The following is a 19,056-nucleotide window of genomic DNA, read 5'->3' on the forward strand; positions in this document are numbered from 1 at the left end:
TGCACATATTTAAAGTATACAATTTGATGAGTGTAGGCATTTGTAATCACCTGTACAACTATCACCATAGCCAAGATAATTAACATATCCGTCACCTCCAGAAGCATCCTGCTGCCCCACGCAGTTTATTTATTTATTTTGAGCAATGCTGTAGACAAATGTGGGTCTCCCTGGTGGCTCAGATGGTAAAGAATCTGCCTGGCAATGCAGGAGGCGAGGGTTCGATCCCTGGGTTGGGAAGCTCCCCTGGAGGAGTCATGGTAACCCACTCCAGTGTTCTTTCCTGCAGAAACCCATGGACAGAGGAACCTGGTGGGCTACAGTCCATGGGGTCACAAAGAGTCAGACATGATTAAGTGACTAGCGCTTTCACTTTCATTATCACAGACAAAATGTACTTGACAGACATCTACTGAACATCCCATGCAAAGGTAACAGAATACATTCTTCAGTACATACAGGACATTCTTCAGGATAAATTACAAGTTTCAACAAACTTAAGAATATTGAAATCATACCAGCTGACTTTTCTAATCACAACAGAATGAAACTAAATCAACAAAAGAAGAAAAACTGATAAATTCACAAATATGTGGAAACTAAACAATCCATACCTGAACAACCAATAGGCAAAAGAACATTCCCAAAAGGGGAAATTAGAAAATTTCTTTGTTGAAAACAAAAACACAACATAACCAAACTTATGACACATGGCAAAAGCACTACTAAGAGGGGAAATTTGTAGTAATAAATGCAGTAACAAAGAAGAAAGTTCTCAGACACATAAGTTAATGTTTCACCCCAAGGAACTAGAAAGGAACACATCAAGCTGGAATTTAGCATGAAGATGGAAATAATAAAGATCAGAGCAGAAATATGAAATAGAGACCAGGAAAAAGGACAGAAAAAGCCAATAAAACTAGGAGTTTGTCTTCTGAAGTGATCAACAAAATGGACGAACATTTATCTGGCACAAGGCAAAAAGAAAGAACACTCACATAAAGTTAGAAATGACTGGGGCTCTGTAATAACCGAGAGGGTTGGGAATGGCTGGGAGATGGGAGGAAAATTCAAGACGGAGGGGCATATGTACACCTATGGTTAATTCATGTTGATATATGACAGAAATCAAATCAATATTGTAGAGCAATCAATTAAAAATGAATTCTTATTTAAAAAATTAGGAATGAAAGAGAAGGTATTACAACTGATGCCACACAATTAAAAAAGGATAAGAGACTGCTGTGGTTTCCAAAAGGAAGTGGGTGATCCAAAACCAGCAGATGTTGCCAGCCCAGGTCTTAAAAATGCCCCTGATGGAAGGAAGAGTCAGGGTTAAGCAGGATGGGAGGAATGAGCCAAGAAGAGCAGTATTTTCTTAGTATTTCAATCCCTCGGGCTTAAAAGGCTTCCACTGAATTCAAGAAACTCAGCATATGCTAATCCCAATTGCATATAAAACAGCTAGCTAATGAGAACCCACCATTCAGCACGGGGAGCACTATTCAGTGCTCTGTGGTGGCCCAAATGGGAAGTGCATGCGTGTGTGCTCAGTCATGCCTGATTCTTTGTGACCCATGGACTGTAGTCGGCCAGGCTCCTCTGTCCATTCGATTCTCCAGGCAAGAATACTGGAGTGGGTTGCCATTTCCTCCTCCAGGGGCTCTTCCCGACCCAGGGACCAAACCCGTGTCTCCTGCATTTCCTGCATTGATAGACTGGTTCTTTACCACTGAACCACCAGGGAAGCCCAAGTGAAATCCAACAGAGGGGATATATGTACATGTGTATATATTTGCCAACATCTGCTGGATTATAGAAAAAGCAAGGGAATTTCAGAAAAACATTTGTCTCTGTTTCACTGACTATGCTAAAACCTTTGACTGTGTGGATCATGACAAGCTGTGGAAAGCTCTTAGAGAAATGGGTTTACCAAACCATCTTACCTGTCTCCTGAGAAACCTGTATGTAGATCAAGAAGCAACAGTTAGAACTCTGTAGGGAATGACTGATTGGTTCAAGATTGAGAAAGGAGTAGGACAGGGCTGTCTGCTGTCATCCTGTCTATTTAACCTATATGCTGAGCACATCATGAGAAATGCCAGGCTGGATGAGTTAAAAGCTGGAATCAAGATAGGCAGGAAATATCAACAACCTCAGATATGCAGATGATACCACTCTAACTGCAGAAAGTGAAAAAAAGAGCCTCTTGATGAAGGTGAAGGAGGAGAGTGAAAGAGCCAGCTTAAGACTAAATACTAAAATGAAAAAACTAAGATCATGGCATCCAGCCCCATTACTGCACGGCAAATAGAAGGGGGAAAGGTGGAAGTAGTGAGAGACTTCCTCTTCTTGGGCTCCAAAATCACTGTGGATGGTGACTGCAGCCATGAAATCAGAAGATGATTGCTTCTTGGCAGGAAAGTGATGACAAACTGAGACAGTGTGTTGAAAAGCAGAGACGTTATTCTGCCAAAAAAAAGGTCTGTATAGTGAAGGCTACAGTCTTCCCAGTGGTCACGCGTGGTTGTGAGAGCTGGACTGTAAAGAAGGCAGAGCACCTAAGAATTGATGCCTTTGAACTGTGGTGCTGGACAAAACTCCTGAAAGTCCCTTGGACTGCAAGGAGACCAAACCAGTCAATCTTAAGGGAGATCAACCCTGAATATTCACCAGAAGGACTGGTGCTGAAGCTCCAGGATTTTGGTCATCTGATGCTAAGAGCTGACTCATGGGAAAAGTTCCTGATGCTGGGAAAGACTGAGGGAAGAATAAAAAGAGAGCTTCAGAGGATGAGATGACTGGATGGCATCACTGATGCAATGAACATAAACTTGGGCAAACTCTGGGAGACGGTGAGGGAGAGGGAGGCCTGGCATGCTAGAGTCCACAAGTCGTAAAGAGTCAGACATGACTGAACAACAACAACATGTGTATATGTATATGTGTATGCAACAGAAACTAACACAACACTGTAAAACAACTACACTCCAATCAAATGTTTTTTTTAAAAGAAACTCAAAATAGTTGGGGGAAAGGTAGAACCACTATTATTGTTGGACTGAAGACAAAACGTCCATCATGTTTCTTTTATATATTATGGAGGCCTCCTTTAAATAATTCAGGACCACGTGAAAAAAATTATGGGACAGGTTTTTATGGCCTCTAATAAAACACTGTCATCATCTGTTTCTTGGAAGCAGCGTGCCAGGCCTTTTATTCACCCACAGACAGCATTAGTTTCTCAGGCATGTTTGCAGTCCCTGGCTCTCTCACGGCCTCTCTCTGCTCTACATGGCTCATCCATCAGCATCCTACCTCCACCCCCTTGAACTGGCTCTTCTCTCTGACTGTCAAAATTCCTATGGATTCTCGCCCTGTTCCACAAACACTGGCTGAATCTCTGGACTGACCTGCGCTTATCTCTCCTGGACTGAATGGTGACCGTGGCTAACACTGTATGTACCTTGCTGACCAGTCATCATGTTCTTGCTACGCAGTCACTAAGCTGTGTCTGACTCTCTGTGACCCCATGGACTGTATCCCACCAGGCTCCTCTGTCTGTGGAATTTCCCAGGCAAGGAGACTGGAGTCAGTTGCCATTTCCTCCTCCAGGGGATCTTTCCCACCCAGGGATGAAACCCGCATCTGCTGCAGTAGCAGGCAGATTCTTTACTGTCTGAGCCACCAGAGAAGCCCAGCAACCAGTCATTAGATGCCGCCAAATCCGTCACCTCTGTTCTCTGCAGCCCCATCTCCCTGCCAGTCTGTGCTCTCTGTTCAATATGGACCCACAGACACAATTTCTGTCCACAGTATAGCCTTCCTGGCATCTAGTCTCCACATCCCCTCCATGTGATGCTTCTAAAAGGTAATAATGTCAATGATGGCGAGCATTCTACACAGCCAGAATGCTAAGGGCTTTATGTGGATTGCTGTACTGAACTCTAAAACACAATCAGGAAAGAATGATTATCAATCCCCTTTTATAGATAAGGAACTAGGACTCAGAGTAGTTCTGTAACTTAACCAGGGACAGACCGTATTAATAATTAAGTGCATGTACCTGAGATTCAAGTCTGACCTCAGACCCTGAAGACTAAATCTCTGCTGTGTATTCTTCCTCTCACTCTTGAAGATCATCATAGCTCTCTAGGTAAAAGTGTCTGAGAAAGTCTCTTCCATGTGACTCTCAAAGCCTTTCCTGTCACCCCTTAAACTCCTCTGTCTCTGTATAATCTAAGGTGCAACATGGCAAGCCAATTACTCTTTTCCAAATTATCCTCATTTCCTTGTTTCTGGTCTGTGATGCATGCTGCGGTTCCAGGTTTTCCTAATAGTTTGTCTGAAAAACTCATGAGCTGTTTTCTTGGATTGGCCAAAAAGTTCACTCAGGTTTTTCCATAAGGTGTTACAGAAAAGTTACCACACTTTATTCATAGGTATTAGTCTAAGTTTTATCAAAACCTTGCTAAAGTCAAGGTGTGTTGGACTGGTTGCTCTTTCCCTGATTACTAAGTCTTCAGTTTCTTGAATTTAATCTTTCTAATTGGGTTTCGTCTTAACTCTGGTTAATGAGTAAACCAGGTCCGATGACACAAGTCTCTCTACCTCTCCTTACTAATATCCCAGAACTACTCAAGTTGAAGCTGATGTTTTCGTTTTACCCCATTATATCACTCAATAGAGCAGAGTTTAATTACCATTAAAAATCACTGGAAGTGTTTATCCAGATAGGTTATTTGTCAAATTTGATTCTCCTTAAAAGGAAAAAAAAGTCTCCTTTTAGATGCAATTCACTAAGCATTGATGAAAAATAAAAACAATTATAAATTAAATTTCCATGCAAATGTGGCCTTTTCCCTCTTCTGCATGAATGCACACTCATCAAACTACTAGGCTTTACTGTTGACACAGTGAAATAAACAAAAATAACCATGTTCGGATTGTGTTGCTACTGGCCAAAATTCTTTTTTCCTCACAAAAGTTTGTAAAGGTCATTAGAATGTAAGAAAAGTTTGGATTCCCTACTTATCAACATTGTGTGAGTGATTCTCATAAATATTCAATTAGGTTTTTGAAGACATAGATTCATATTTCTATCAACTATTGAGAAAACTATTGCTGAATGTCTCATAGCTAAGGGCTTGAAGCCATTGTGGCACCTCCCTGGCAGTCCGATGATTAAGGCTTTGTCTTCAAAGCAGGGCATGGGAGTTCGATCCCTGGTAGGGGAGCAAAGATGCTGTATGACTTGTGGCCAAAAAACCCCAGCATAAATGATAGAAGCAATATTGTAACAAATTCAACAGAGACTTAAAAAAAATTCCCCATCAAAAACAATCTTTAAAAAAGAATTATTTCACTAAATTATTATAATAAACAATTAAGTGGTATGGTAATCTGTAGGAAACATTAGCTAAGCTTCCCTCTAGGCTTCGCCTCCATCGAGTCCTCTTCTGAGTGTTGACCTATCCGAGACTCAGCCTCAGATAAAGGTATGTGCAGAACCTTTGCAGAAAGTTCACTGGCTATCTGTTTTACACACGGTAATGCATATGTTTCCATGCTATTCTCAGGATGGAAACTCACATGTGGATAAGCCATGGTCCTCAAGAATGCCTGGGGACTGGGACGATACACGTCACATTTTCAAGAATGTAAAATGTTTTATTCAGTGCATAATCCAGCACTATTGAAACAACCTCAGTTTCAGGATTGCAGCCAATAATACCTTATGAAAGTAAGCCGGCATGATTAGTTTAAGGAATACTCACATTCCAAGGATGGTCCTGAAACTGAGCTACCAGAGCAGAGGACACAGCCTCTCCTTTACTGAAATGTAGGCTTCCCATGCTTTCCACCACCATACCACCTCTCACACTCACAATACAATTTCACATGTCTAACGAGAAGTAGCTCTGGGGGAAAAAGATAAGTTTACTTTTAAAATATCATAATTGCTCCCTCTTTCAATATTTTTTTAAAAATTTATATTGGAATATAGCCAATCAACAATGCTGTGATAGTTATTAGGAAATTTATAGCAGACAAAAGGAAAAGCCTTTAATAAACAATATGCAAAAATAAAATTAAGAGAGAATGATGGCTATAAAGGAGAAATAAAACTAATAAATAGCAGTATCAAAACTGAAACAGCTTTCAACAAAAAGAAACTAAGTAGCTTAACAGATTTACAGACTCATGTTTCAGTGATGAGGTTAGATCCAACAGATATAAATTATAATTGAACAGCAGGGAAAAGAATAGCTGAATCCATCTACCCTCTTTGCATTTTATCTAAAATATACGGAACTATGCATCTCCTATTTCTGTTTCTACTACTTGGTGTTTACATGAAAAAATACTATATTTTTTTCTTTTAAACATAAGAGCTTTACAAATTTTTAAAAACTTTTTATTTTATACTGAAAGTGAAAGTTGCTCAGTCATGTTCCACTCTTTGCGACCCCATGGACTATACAGTTCATGGAATTGCCCAGGCCAGAATACTGGAGTGGGTAGCCTTCCCCTTCTCCAGGGGATCTTTCCAACCCAGGAATCAAACCCAGGTCTCCCACATTGCAGGCAGATTCGTTACCAGCTGAGCCACAAGGGAAGCCCAAGAATACTGGAGTTGGTAGCCTATCCCTTCTCCAGGGGATCTTCCTGAACCAGGAATCAAACTGGGGTCTCCTGCACTGCAGGTGGATTCTTTACTCACTGAGCTGTCAGGGAAGCCCATTTTATACTAGAGTACAGCCAAAGAATGATGTGATAGTTTCCTGTGAACAGCCAAGGGACTCAGCCATACATATGCATCCATTCTCTGCTCAACCCCCTCCCATCCAGGCTGCCACAGAGGTCCCTGTGCTCTGCAGTGGCCCTTGTTGGTTATCCATTCAAAATATAGCAGTGTGAGTGTACAGACTTTTGTGTGGACGTGTTTTCAGTACTGCAGATTACTGAAGAGGTGTACACGTGTATAACCATACACACTTTGCATGGAAAGAGTCCTCTTTTTTCTGATGACTTGCACTATGGAGAGGACACGATACTGGGGGCAGGGGGCCATCACCACTGTGTGCGCCCACACCTCACTCATAACAAGTGCAGACTCGGGCGTGGGGAAGAAAAACTCCTTAGCGGATTCCTAGCCTTGCCAATTCAAGTCTTCATTCATGAAATATTTATTAAGCATGCAGCATATACTATTACTAATTAACTCCAGAAATATTTTTGAAGTTGTCATTAAATTTAGCATCACCTTTACTTGTTTTTAGATTCAAGCTTATCCACTTTTAATGAGTTTTGCTTCTGGCAACCAATAGTAGTAGCAGTAACACCTCATTTTTATTGTTCTATTGTAAGTCAGATATTTCACAATCATAGTGAAACGCCCATCTGTTACTTATGGAATTTGAGGGGTATGTACTTTCATGTAGCTAATTCACATCAACCATCACCAGTCCCTTCTGGTCCTGTGAGATAGTCTTACTTGTATAAATAAGGAAACCAGCCCAGAGAATTTAAGAAGACTGTCCTGTTCACCTGACCAGCAAAGACAGAGATATCTGAAAAGAAATTGGACTCCAAACCCACACACTGAGCTTTCCACAAAATCCTCCTGCCTCCCTGCTGCTATGAGAGACTCCCAAACTGCCATGACATCTGGATCTGTTTCAAAATGTTAGTAAAACCTCAGCTTACTGGGGCTTCCCAAGTGGCTCAGTGGTAAAGAATCTGCCTGTCAATGCGGAAGATTCAGGTTCAATCCCTGGGTTGGGAAGACCCCTTGGAGAAGGAAAAGGTAACCCACTCCAATATTCTTGCCTGGAGAATTCCATGGACAGAGAAGCATGGCAGGCTACAGTTCGTGGGGTCACAAACAGTCAGACATGACTGAGCAACTAACACTTTCTCAGCTTATTGTTGCCTTTTCTAATATGATGGCTGTAGCATTGCCCTGGTAGCTCAGTGGCAAAGAATCTGCCTTCCAATGTAGGAGACTGGGGTTCGATTCCTGGGTCGGGAAGATACCCTGGAGAAGGAAATGGCTACTCACACCAGTATCTTTGCTTAGAGAATCCCATGGATAGAGGAACCTGGTGGGTTACAGCCCATGGGGTCTTAAGAGCCAGAAACAACTTAGCAACTAACCAACAACAACAACAAAGCATTGCCCCGGTTGCCAAATCACGATCTGTGATTTTGATTACATAGTTTCCTGACACAAATTTCCAGCTGTGCCTCTGTTACAACTTTTAAAGTAGTAACCTGTTTTAACCACACTACCTCTTAAAGACACTACCTCATTTAGAAAATGCTTCTCCAAACAAGGACTGAGCATTTCACATTTTGTCAATTTATTCCCGTGAGTGCTTGGATGTCATTTTATGTCACTTAATTCATCAGAATTACAAAAATGAGTTTCAAGGTGATGCAGAGTTGCTGGTGGCAGGTCCCACAAACCTGAAACTGGCATCTGTGGTCTCCATTCTCAGTGCCATGCGCTGTTGAGAAGGGGTTTTTGTTTCTAACAGATACCTAGATTCAAGGAACCCTGACATGATGTGTGACCATCAGAACTGAATTTTGTGGTGTCAGGAGTGTGTTACCCCACTTAAATTAAGCAAGGTCTTGGGTAGAGGGAAAGATGTTCTTTTGTAGGCTGACCTACTTTTACAATGGTTTTTAACCACGCAGTGGTTCCTTCACAGTACACATCATTATCAATGACATTGTGACTTAATCTATGGAAACACAGAACTTTCCAGTTCTGTAGACTCTTGTTAAAGAGTGCTTGTCTGTTCTGATTAGTGTTCAATTAATCTACAGTGTACAACTAGACTGCCTGCTTTAAAATGATGAAACTAAATAGACACACATACTCACGGAGAATCAGTAAATATGGTTTCCATTACTGGTGCATGCGTGCATGCTCCATTGTGTCTGACTCTTCGGTGACCCCCATGGACTGCAGCCCACCAAGTTCCTTTGTCCATGGATTTCAGAGGCAAGAATACTGGAGTGGGTTGCCACATCCTCCTCCAGGGGATCTTCCCGACCTAGGGGTTGAATCCTGTCTCCTGCTTTGGTAGGCAGATTCTTTCCCACTGAACAACCAGGGAAGCTCACTACTGGTAGTTCTAGTCAAGGCTGATGTATTTACTCTGGCCCCTGATGCGAGGAGCTGCCTCACTGGAAAAGACCCCGATGCTGGAAGGGATTGGGGGCAGGAGCAGAAGAGGACGACAGAGGATGAGATGGCTGGATGGCATCACAGACTCAATGGACATGACTTTGAGCAAACTTTGGGAGATAGTGAAGGACAAACTAGCCTGGCGTGCTGCAGTCCATGGGGTCCCAAAGAGTGGGATGTGACTGAACAACTTAACAACAACATGTTTACTCATTTAATTAAGTACTCCTGTTTTAGAAGATTTGAAAAGAAGAACTAGGCAGACGTTTTGTTAATTTTTCTCCATTTTTTAATGATAGCTGTGTGCTCTTATGATCCTCAGTTCAGTTCAGTTCAGTCGCTCAGTCATGTCCGACTCTTTGCGACCCCATGAACCACAGCATGCCAGGCCTTCCTGTCCATCACCAACTCCTGGAGTCCACCCAAACCCATGTCCATTGAGTCGGTGATGCCATCCAACCATCTCATCCTCTGTCGTCCCCTTCTCCTCCTGCCCTCAATCCCTCCCAGCATTAGAGTCTTCTCCAATGAGTCAGCTCTTCACATCAGGTGGCCAAAGTACTGGAGCTTCAGCTTCATCATCAGTCCTTCCAATGAACACCCAGGACTGATCTCTTTAGGATGGACTGGTTGGATCTCCTTGCAGTCCAAGGGACTCTCAAGAGTCTTCTCCAACATCACAGTTCAAAAGCATCCATGCTTCAGCACTCAGCTTTCTTTATAGTCCAACCCTCACATCCATACATGACCACGGGAAAAACCATAGCCTTGACGAGATGGACCTTTGTTGGCAGAGTAATGTCTCTGCTTTTGAATATGCTGTTCGGGTTGGTCATAACTTTCCTTCCAAGGAGTAAGCGTCTTTTAATTTCATGGCTGCAGTCACCATCTGCAGTGATTTTGGAGCCCCCAAAAATAAAGTTTCTCACTGTTTCCATTGTTTCCCCATCCATTTGGCATGAAGTGATGGGACCAGATGCCATGACCTTAGTTTTCTGAATGTTGAGTTTTAAGCCAACTTTTTCACTTTCCTCTTTCACTTTCAACAAGAGGCTTTTTAGTTCTTCTTTGCTTTCTGCCATAAGGGTGGTATCATCTGCTTATCTGATGTTATTGATATTTCTCCCGGCAATCTTGATTCCAGCTTGTGTTTCTTCCAGTCCAGTGTTTCTCATGATGTACTCTGTATATAAGTTAAATAAGCAGGGTGACAATATACAGCCTTGACGTACTCCTTTTCCTATTTGGAACCAGTCTGTTGTTTCATGTCCAGTTCTAACTGTTGCATCCTGACCTGCATATAGGTTTCTCAAGAGGCAGGTCAGGTGGTCTGGTATTCCCATCTCTTTCAGAATTTTCCACAGTTTACTGTTATCCACACAGTCAAAGGCTTTGGCATGGTGAATAAAGCAGAAATAGATGTTTTTCTGGAACTCTCTTGTTTTTTTCAATGATCCACCAAATGTTGGCAAATTTATCTCTGGTTCCTCTGCCTTTTCTAAAACCAGCTTGAACATCTGAAAGTTCACGGTTCATGTATTGCTGAAGCCTGGCTTGGAGAATTTTGAGCATTACTTTACTAGTGTGTGAGATGAGTGCAATTGTGCGGTAGTTTGAGCATTCTTTGGCATTGCCTTTCTTTGGGATTGGAATGAAAACTGACCTTTTCCAGTCCTGTGGCCACTGCTGAGTTTTCCATGGTCTACATTATTAAAAAAAAAAAAAAAAAAAAAAAAACACCTAATACTTTAAGATATATACTCACTAGGATTTTAAAATTACAACATGCTCTCTTGCAGGATTCCAATTCTCTGAATTTCTATGTATATGTAACTGTAGTCTTTTCAGGGTATCTCTTGGCTTTTTGGTTTAGCAATTTAAACTCAGTTTGCCATTAACATTTCAGAAACCAAAAAGATATACACTAGCCAAATAAATGTGGAAACAAGCAGAACTTTAAAATACAAATTTCTTCAGTGACATCCAATACATACTGCACTCACCTCTATCTTTATAGTTTATGGCGTGGGTTAACTTGCTCCTGGTACTGGGTGATGGGGAGTGAGGGAGGTTATTCCAGTTACTTTATTTGTCCATAGAGCGTTTTGGAGAAAGTCTCCCATGAAACGTTCAGTTTATTGCTATTGCCTTTACCCTCTCCCGACAAGCTGAACAAACGTGTTCCTTTCTGTTGCTGTTGCTAAGGCTGGAGGGTGATGTTTGTGGAAGATACTCAGGTTGCCTCCTGAGGGTTCCCTTTTTAGGACTTACACGTCTGGTTCAGACTGTCCTCTCCCTTTACAAAGTTTTATACTGTGTCATTCGTGTTGACCTCTGTGACATTTCTTATTATCTTAAAACTGTTGGAGCCTTACTATAATGCTTTTGGCTCAGCAGTAAAGAATCTGCCTGCAACGCAGGAGACTTGGGTTCGATTCCTGAGTCAGGAAGATCCCCTGAAGGAGGAAATGGCAACCCACTCCAGTATTCTTACCTGGAGAATCCCATAAACAGAGGAGCCTGGCAGACTACAGTCCATGGGGTCGCAAAGAGTCAGACATGACTGAACTGAGTACATACAATGATTACACATAGGTGACCGAGCTTCTCTGAGTTTTAACCTTATCTGTAAGATATGAGTAAAAACATCTGCTTCGTCGAATCATTGAGGGGGTGAAATAATACACCATGAAGCACTGAATAAAATACCCGATACATTCTAGACTTAGGAAATAGAGTCTAAACTGTATGACGTGTCCTCAAAACACTAAAAATAGAGTTGGTGTCTAATCCAGCAATCCCTCTCCTGCGCATATATCCAGACAAAACTCTAATTAGAAAAGAAAGCTACATGCACCCCAATGTTCAATAGTACACTGTTCACAATAGCCAAGACATGGACACCATCTAAATGTCCATTGACAGATGATTGGACAAAGATGTGGTACATATATACAATGGAATATTACTCAGCCATAGAAAAAAAATGAAATAATGCCATTTGCAGCAACATGGATACATCTAGAGAGTATCATACTGAATGAAGTCAGAGAAAGATAGATATCATATGATATCACTTATATGTGGAATCTAAAATATGACAAATGAATTTTCTAACAAACAAAAACAGACTCACAGATACAGAAGGGAATTGTGGTGCCAAGGGAGAGAAGAGGGTGTGCAAGGGGAGGACTAGGAGTTTGGGATTAGCAAAGGCAAGTTATTACATATAGGATGGATAAAAAACAAGGTCCTACTGTTGTTTATGTGCATATATACAGGGGAACTATATTTAAAATCTTATGATAAACCACAAGGGAAACCATATGTATAACTGAATCATTTTGCTATAGGTTAGAAATCAACACAACACTGTAAATCAAGTATATGTCAATACAATTTTTAAAATGGTTTCTATTATAAATTGTATTACTACAAAAAGGCTTCATGAAGAAATTGTTGTCCAAGGAGATTGAGGAAAAGTTCAGGATAGCCACAGATGCAGTGACAGAACAGAAGTTTCGTACATGGAATTTAAAGTGGCTGGTTGTCAGTATGGGTTTGGCGGGTCAGAGCACCCTTGCCTCAGGGACACACAGGTAAAGAGTGGGCTGGAGAGCACACCTGAGCAAAGCAGAGAACAGCGTGCATCACAGTCTTGTCACTGGCGATGGCCTGTCAATCCGCCTGTATGTCCAGTCAGTGGCTGGAGACAACGCCAGGACCACAGAAGGCCAGTAGGAAGGGCTATTTCCTCAGGCTCCAGAAAGGCCATTTCTAACAGCTGGATGATTTGGACAAGTCTAATTTTCCTGGGTCATCTAAAACAACTGTTGAATGAATATTTTAATCTCTCTTCCCAAGGAAATAGACAACCGTTTCCATAGGAAAGTCATTTTGGGTGGGCTTTCACCACAATCAACTCTGAAAACTAGGTTTCTGAGAATAAGTTAAGAGATCATGAAATTTAGTGACAGGGATTCAAAATCCAAAAGACATGAAATTATGCATTTCAGTGATCCCTTTGTATGTTTCCTCTCCTGCGTTCGAAATAGCAACCCATCTTACACTGATCTGCTTCTGTTTTCAGAAAATTGATCTGCACACAATGACTGCCAAATATACAACTGTTCTCTTTAAATGAAAGTGAAAAGTGAAAGTTAGTCACACAGTCATATCTGCCTCTTTGTGATCTCATGGACTGCAGCCCGCCAGGTTCCTCCATCCATGGAATTCTCCAGGCAAGAGTGGGAAGCCATTCCCTTCTCCAGGGGATCTTCCCGAGCCAGGAATCAAACCTGGGTCTCCTGCATTGCAGGCAGATTCTTTACTGTCTGAGCCACCAGGGAAGCCCCCAAATGAAGAGGTCCCCAAAGACCTCATCCTTTTTGAGTTTCATTTTGTAATCTCGAATGCCTTTCTCTGGTTTTCCAGTATGTGGACCATGGTTTTCCTTTGGTTGGTGGTGGTCTGTGGTTAACTTTATCCTCCTTTGGTGGTTTCTCCTGGTGGCTGTTTACATGGATCCCCAAAATTGGGAGAGAAGTATGTCAGGGCTGTATACTGTCACCCTGCTTATTTAACTGCAGTCCATGGGGTCGCAGGTACACAACTTAGGGACTGAATGACCAAGGACATTTCATAATGGAGACTTCTGCTTGCCACGTGACCCAAGCAAATGCAGGCTGCCTCTGCCTTCGTGTGGTCTCAGTTCAGGAGATGAACCCGTGAGTTAAGCCATGCCAGGCACCAGGAGTCCGTCTCCTCTCATGAGCTCAGATCCTAAGGATTACAAAAAGTCACAGGTATTAGAAAATGTCAGTCAAGATCAATCAATCCATACAAACCCCTCCCCTCCTCCCAAAATAATCACAGCCACTGACACAGGATACAGGAGTCTGCCATGTTACAAATAATATGCTGCTCTTTTAGTTCCTGGGGAAGAAAGCCGTAGCGAGAGCATGGCAAAGATAGAAGCATTGCCCTCTAATTTTATGGAGCTTTCTTCTTTCTACAGAAAGAAGATAGATGATAGGTAATATTATCCTAGACATACTATTATCCTAGATACATATCCTAGGTATATCCTCCTAGATAATATCCCTTTGAACACATTTTCTTCTGAAGAGACTGAAACTGACACAGGTGATGCTACTGTAAAACACTGTCCACCCTCATTCCATATCCTGGGGCTTCCTCAGTGGCTCAGTAATAAAGAATCCTACGCAATGCAGGAGACAGGTTTGATCCCTGGGTCAGGAAGATTCCCCTGGATAAGGAAAAGGCAACCCACTCCAGTATTCTTGCCTGGAGAATCCCATGAACAGAGGAGCCTGCTGGGCTACAAGTCCATGGGGTTGTAAAGAATCAGACACAACTGAGTGACTGACCGCATACATACACACACACACTCAATACAATACGTCGTAAAAATTCCGATGTCATAGAATGGCTGATTGTGTCTTTTATAAGGAAAAAAATGGTGATTTCTCACAAAAGCTAAACATGATTTTATTCCTAGTGCCTGTTCACTTATAAAACTAAAACCTTTTGTGCAGTTGCTAAATTACCAGTTATTGAAATAATGGGGTCTTTTCACCACACTTGATTTCAGATTTACCAGGCGGCTCTGGACATGGCATTTTTCTATTAAATAACATAAGAATAAAACACAAGATATATGTTTTTCAGCCCAGGCTTCTGGTCTCAAAAGCAGCATATGATATAGTATTAGAACCACCAATATATGTTTAAATACTGCTACTATGTTTCAGTTTTTGCATGCATGCAAAGTCACTTCAGTCCTGTCTGACTGTGATCCCATGGGCTGTACCCCACCAGGCTCCTCTGTCCATGGGGATTCTCCAGGCCAGAATACTGAAATGGGTTGCCATGCCCTCCTCCAGGGGATCTTTCATATCCAGTGATCAAACCCACATCTCCTAAGTCTCCTGCATTGGCAGGCAGGTTTTTTAACACTAGCACCACCATGCCCAAAGAATAGAAATGTCTCTAGATACTGCCTCAAATTCATCCCTTCATGTTTGCAATAGCAAGGGTAACTTGGGTGGTTTTTATACAAGAAATATGTCTATGTGTTTAATTATTTACTCTGACAAAGAGCTCACTTATTGAATGACCTGATGGCTAGATTTCCTCTGACACTCCATGACTTCACAAAATCCTTAAAGAATCATTTTTCTCCACAAAATTTTAAATTAATTTTATTATAAACCAGCACATTTTTACATTCTCACTTAACCAGTATCTATACTGGGTTAGTCCCTCTGATTCTCCTTATGGATATGGTGATTACATATTAGTGACAAAGAAATGCAAACTTCCATGAGCCTGTTTTAATTAAGGCAAATGATGACTGAGGTTTTGAAACACTGTAATCAAAGGTATCTCCTTGAATGACAAGGAAGTTATACACATGTTCCTTAGCATTCTTCAGAAAACTGCTGATGACTTGATTTTACACCCAGTTATAGAAAATCAACTGACTTGAATGTGAGGATATGATTTTGTAAAACTTAACAACTAGCATTTTCACAGAGATGCTGATTAGAAAGTGAACTTTTTCTTGGTGGGGAAAATTTTAACTTCAGCACATTCACATTATGTTCAGTTCAGTTCAGTTCAATCACTCAGTCGTGTCCGACTCTTTGCGATCCCATGAATCACAGCACGCCAGGCCTCCCTGTCCATCACCAACTCCCGGAGTTCACTCAAACTCATGTCCATTGAATCGGAGATGCCATCCAGCCATCTCATCCTCTGTCGTCTCCTTCTCCTCCTGCCCCCAATCCCTCCCAGCATCAGAGTCTTTTCCAATGAGCCAACTCTTCGCATGAGGTGACCAAAGGATGGGAGTTTCAGCTTTAGCATCAGTTCTTCCAATGAACACCCAGGACTGATCTCCTTTAGGATGGACTAGTTGGACCTCCTTGCAGTCCAAGGGACTCTCAAGAGTCTTCTCCAACACCACAGTTCAAAAGCATCAGTTCTTCAGTGCTCAGCTTTCTTCACAGTCTAACTCTCATATCCATACATGATCACTGGAAAAACCATAGCCTTGACTAGATGGACCTTTGTTGGCAAAGTAATGTCTCTGCTTTTCAATATGCTATCTAGGTTGGTCATAACTTTCCTTCCAAGGAGTAAGCATCTTTTAATTTCATGGCTGCAATCACCATCTGCAGTGATTTTGGAGCCCCAAAAAATAAAGTCTGACACTGTTACCACTGTTTCCCCATCTATTTCCTATGAAGTGATGGGACCAGATGCCATGATCTTCGTTTTCTGAATGTTGAGCTTTAAGCCAACTTTTTCACTCTCCTCTTTCACTTTCATCAAGAGGCTCTCTAGGTCCTCACTTTCTGCCATAAGGGTGATGTCATCTGCATATCTGAGGTTATTGATATTTCTCCCAGCAATCTTGATTCCAGCTTGTGCTTCTTCCAGTCCAGCATTTCTCATGATGTACTCTGAATATAAGTTAAATAAGCAGGATGACAATATATAGCCTTGACGTACTCCTTTTCCTATTTGGAACCAGTCTGTTGTTCCATGTCCAGTTCTAACTGTTGCATCCTGACCTGCATATAGGTTTCTCAAGAGGCAGGTCAGGTGGTCTGGTATTCCCGTCTCTTTCAGAATTTTCCACAGTTTATTGTTATCCACACAGTCAAAGGCTTTGACATAGCCAATAAAGCAGAAATAGATGTTTTTCTGGAACTCTCTTGCTTTTTCCATGATCCAGCAGATGTTGGCAATTTGATCTCTTGTTCTTATGCCTTTTCTAAAACCAGCTTGTACATCAGGAAGTTCACGGTTCACGTATTGCTGAAGCCTGGCTTGGAGAATTTTGAGCATTACTTTACTAGTGTGTGAGAGGAGTGCAATTGTGTACACATTATGTACTCCTCAGTAGAGACAGAAATCTGTTTGTGCAGTGATATCAAGAAGTTTTGCTACTTTTCATGATTTAGAGGCAAATCAGGCAGGTTGAGTGTGAACTTCACACCAGGTTATTTTACATAATATAGCCTCAGTATATACTCAAACTTTGTTCAACTTGAAGATTTTATCCACATTTCTGATGATATAACAAATTAAATATTCAGAGAAACAATGAAAACAGTGACAGACTTTATTTTCTTGGGCTTCAAAATCACTGCAGATGGTGGCTGCAGCCATGAAATTAAAAGACACTTGCCCCTTGGAAGAAAAGCTATGACAAACCTCGACAGCATATTAAAAAGCAGAGACATCTCTTTGCCAACAAAGGTCCAAATACAGAGCTATGGTTTTCCCACTGGTCATGTATGGATGTAAGAGTTGGACCATAAAGAAGGCTGAGCGCTGAAGAATGGATGCTTTTAAACTGTGGTGTTGGAGAAGACTCTTGAGAGTCCCTTGGACTGCAAGGAGATCCAACCAGTCCATCCTAAAGGAGATCAGTCCTGGGTGTTCATTGGAAGGACTGATGTTGAGGCTGAAACTCCAATACTTTGGCCACTTCATGCAAAGAGCTGACTCATTGGAAAAGACCCTGATGCCGGGAAAGATTGAGGGCAGGAGGAGAAGGGGATGACAGAGGATGAGATGGTTGGATGGCATCACTGACTCAATGGGTATGGGTTTGGGTGGACTCCAGGAGTTGGTGATGCACAGGGAGGCCTGGTATGCTGCGGTTCATGGGCTTGCAAAAAAGAGTTGGACATGACTGAACGACTGAACTGAACTGATGCTCAATTCTAGGACCCTTAACTGGTAACCTCATCAACAACCCAAGAACAAGACAGAGTGGAAGAAATTATCCAGCATGGAAGCACAGAAAAATTTAAAGCAAACTTTCCAGTTTTTCATCCATCTGTTTTCTTGCAAATTTAGTCTTTGTTTCTGAAATGAGATTTTCCAAGTCTAATCCTTTCTGCCACCTCTCTTCCCACATCTACCTCTTGTCTGATGATCTCAGCTGTGGGTCTTTATTATTGTGATTTATGCTGTTCTTCCATACTACCATTTTCTTAACTCCTTTTAGATTGTGTTGAAACATTACATTTCATTTTCATCTGTTTTTAGGGTCCATTCTTTCTGAAAAACTTCCATTGTCTCTAACAGAAACTGTTCTCCTTATATGCTCTCTTGTAACAACTGTAGAAAATTTTAATGACTAATAACATTTGTTTATTCATGTTTAGCAAATGTTTGTTGAAGGACCTGAATCTGTGTAAGGACCTAGGATATAGGAGGAAATGAGAGATAAGCTAAAACATAGAGTGAAAGGAGAACAGAGACAAATAATTGCAATAAAATATGAATAATTGATATGAAGGATCTGTGGAAATACCACTAGAAAACGTTAGCTTGTTGAGGAGATTTAGAGAAGATTTCTCCAAAGTTCTGGGCTAGCCAGGTGACACAGTGTTAAAGAATCTACCTGCCAATGCAGGAGATGCAGAGACATGGGTTTGATCCATGGGTTGGGAATGTCCTCTGGAGAGGAAATGGATACCCACTCCAGTATTGCTGTCTGGAGAATCTCATGGACAGAGGAGCCTGGCAGGCTACAGTCCATGGGGTCACAAAGAGTTAGACACAACTGGAGTGACTTAGCATGCATAAACCTGAGACACAGTATCTCAGAGAGGTCTGAGGTGCTGCTCCCAAGAGGTAAGGGAGGAGCCAGGATATGTAAGAGTTTTTGCAACAAAGATCAAGTAATTATAACATCAACAGATTACCATTAATTAAAGAAAACCAGACATCTCAAGTTAAGAAATTTAGTGATTTTCGACTAATGGGAAGATACAAGAGTCAGGATGACTGAAATCATTCCCTTGAAG

This window comes from Bos grunniens, chromosome 8 (genome assembly GCF_055505025.1).
Source record: "Bos grunniens cultivar Pamir isolate PY7600 chromosome 8, Bosgru_T2T1.0, whole genome shotgun sequence".
Taxonomy (NCBI): domain Eukaryota; kingdom Metazoa; phylum Chordata; class Mammalia; order Artiodactyla; family Bovidae; genus Bos; species Bos grunniens.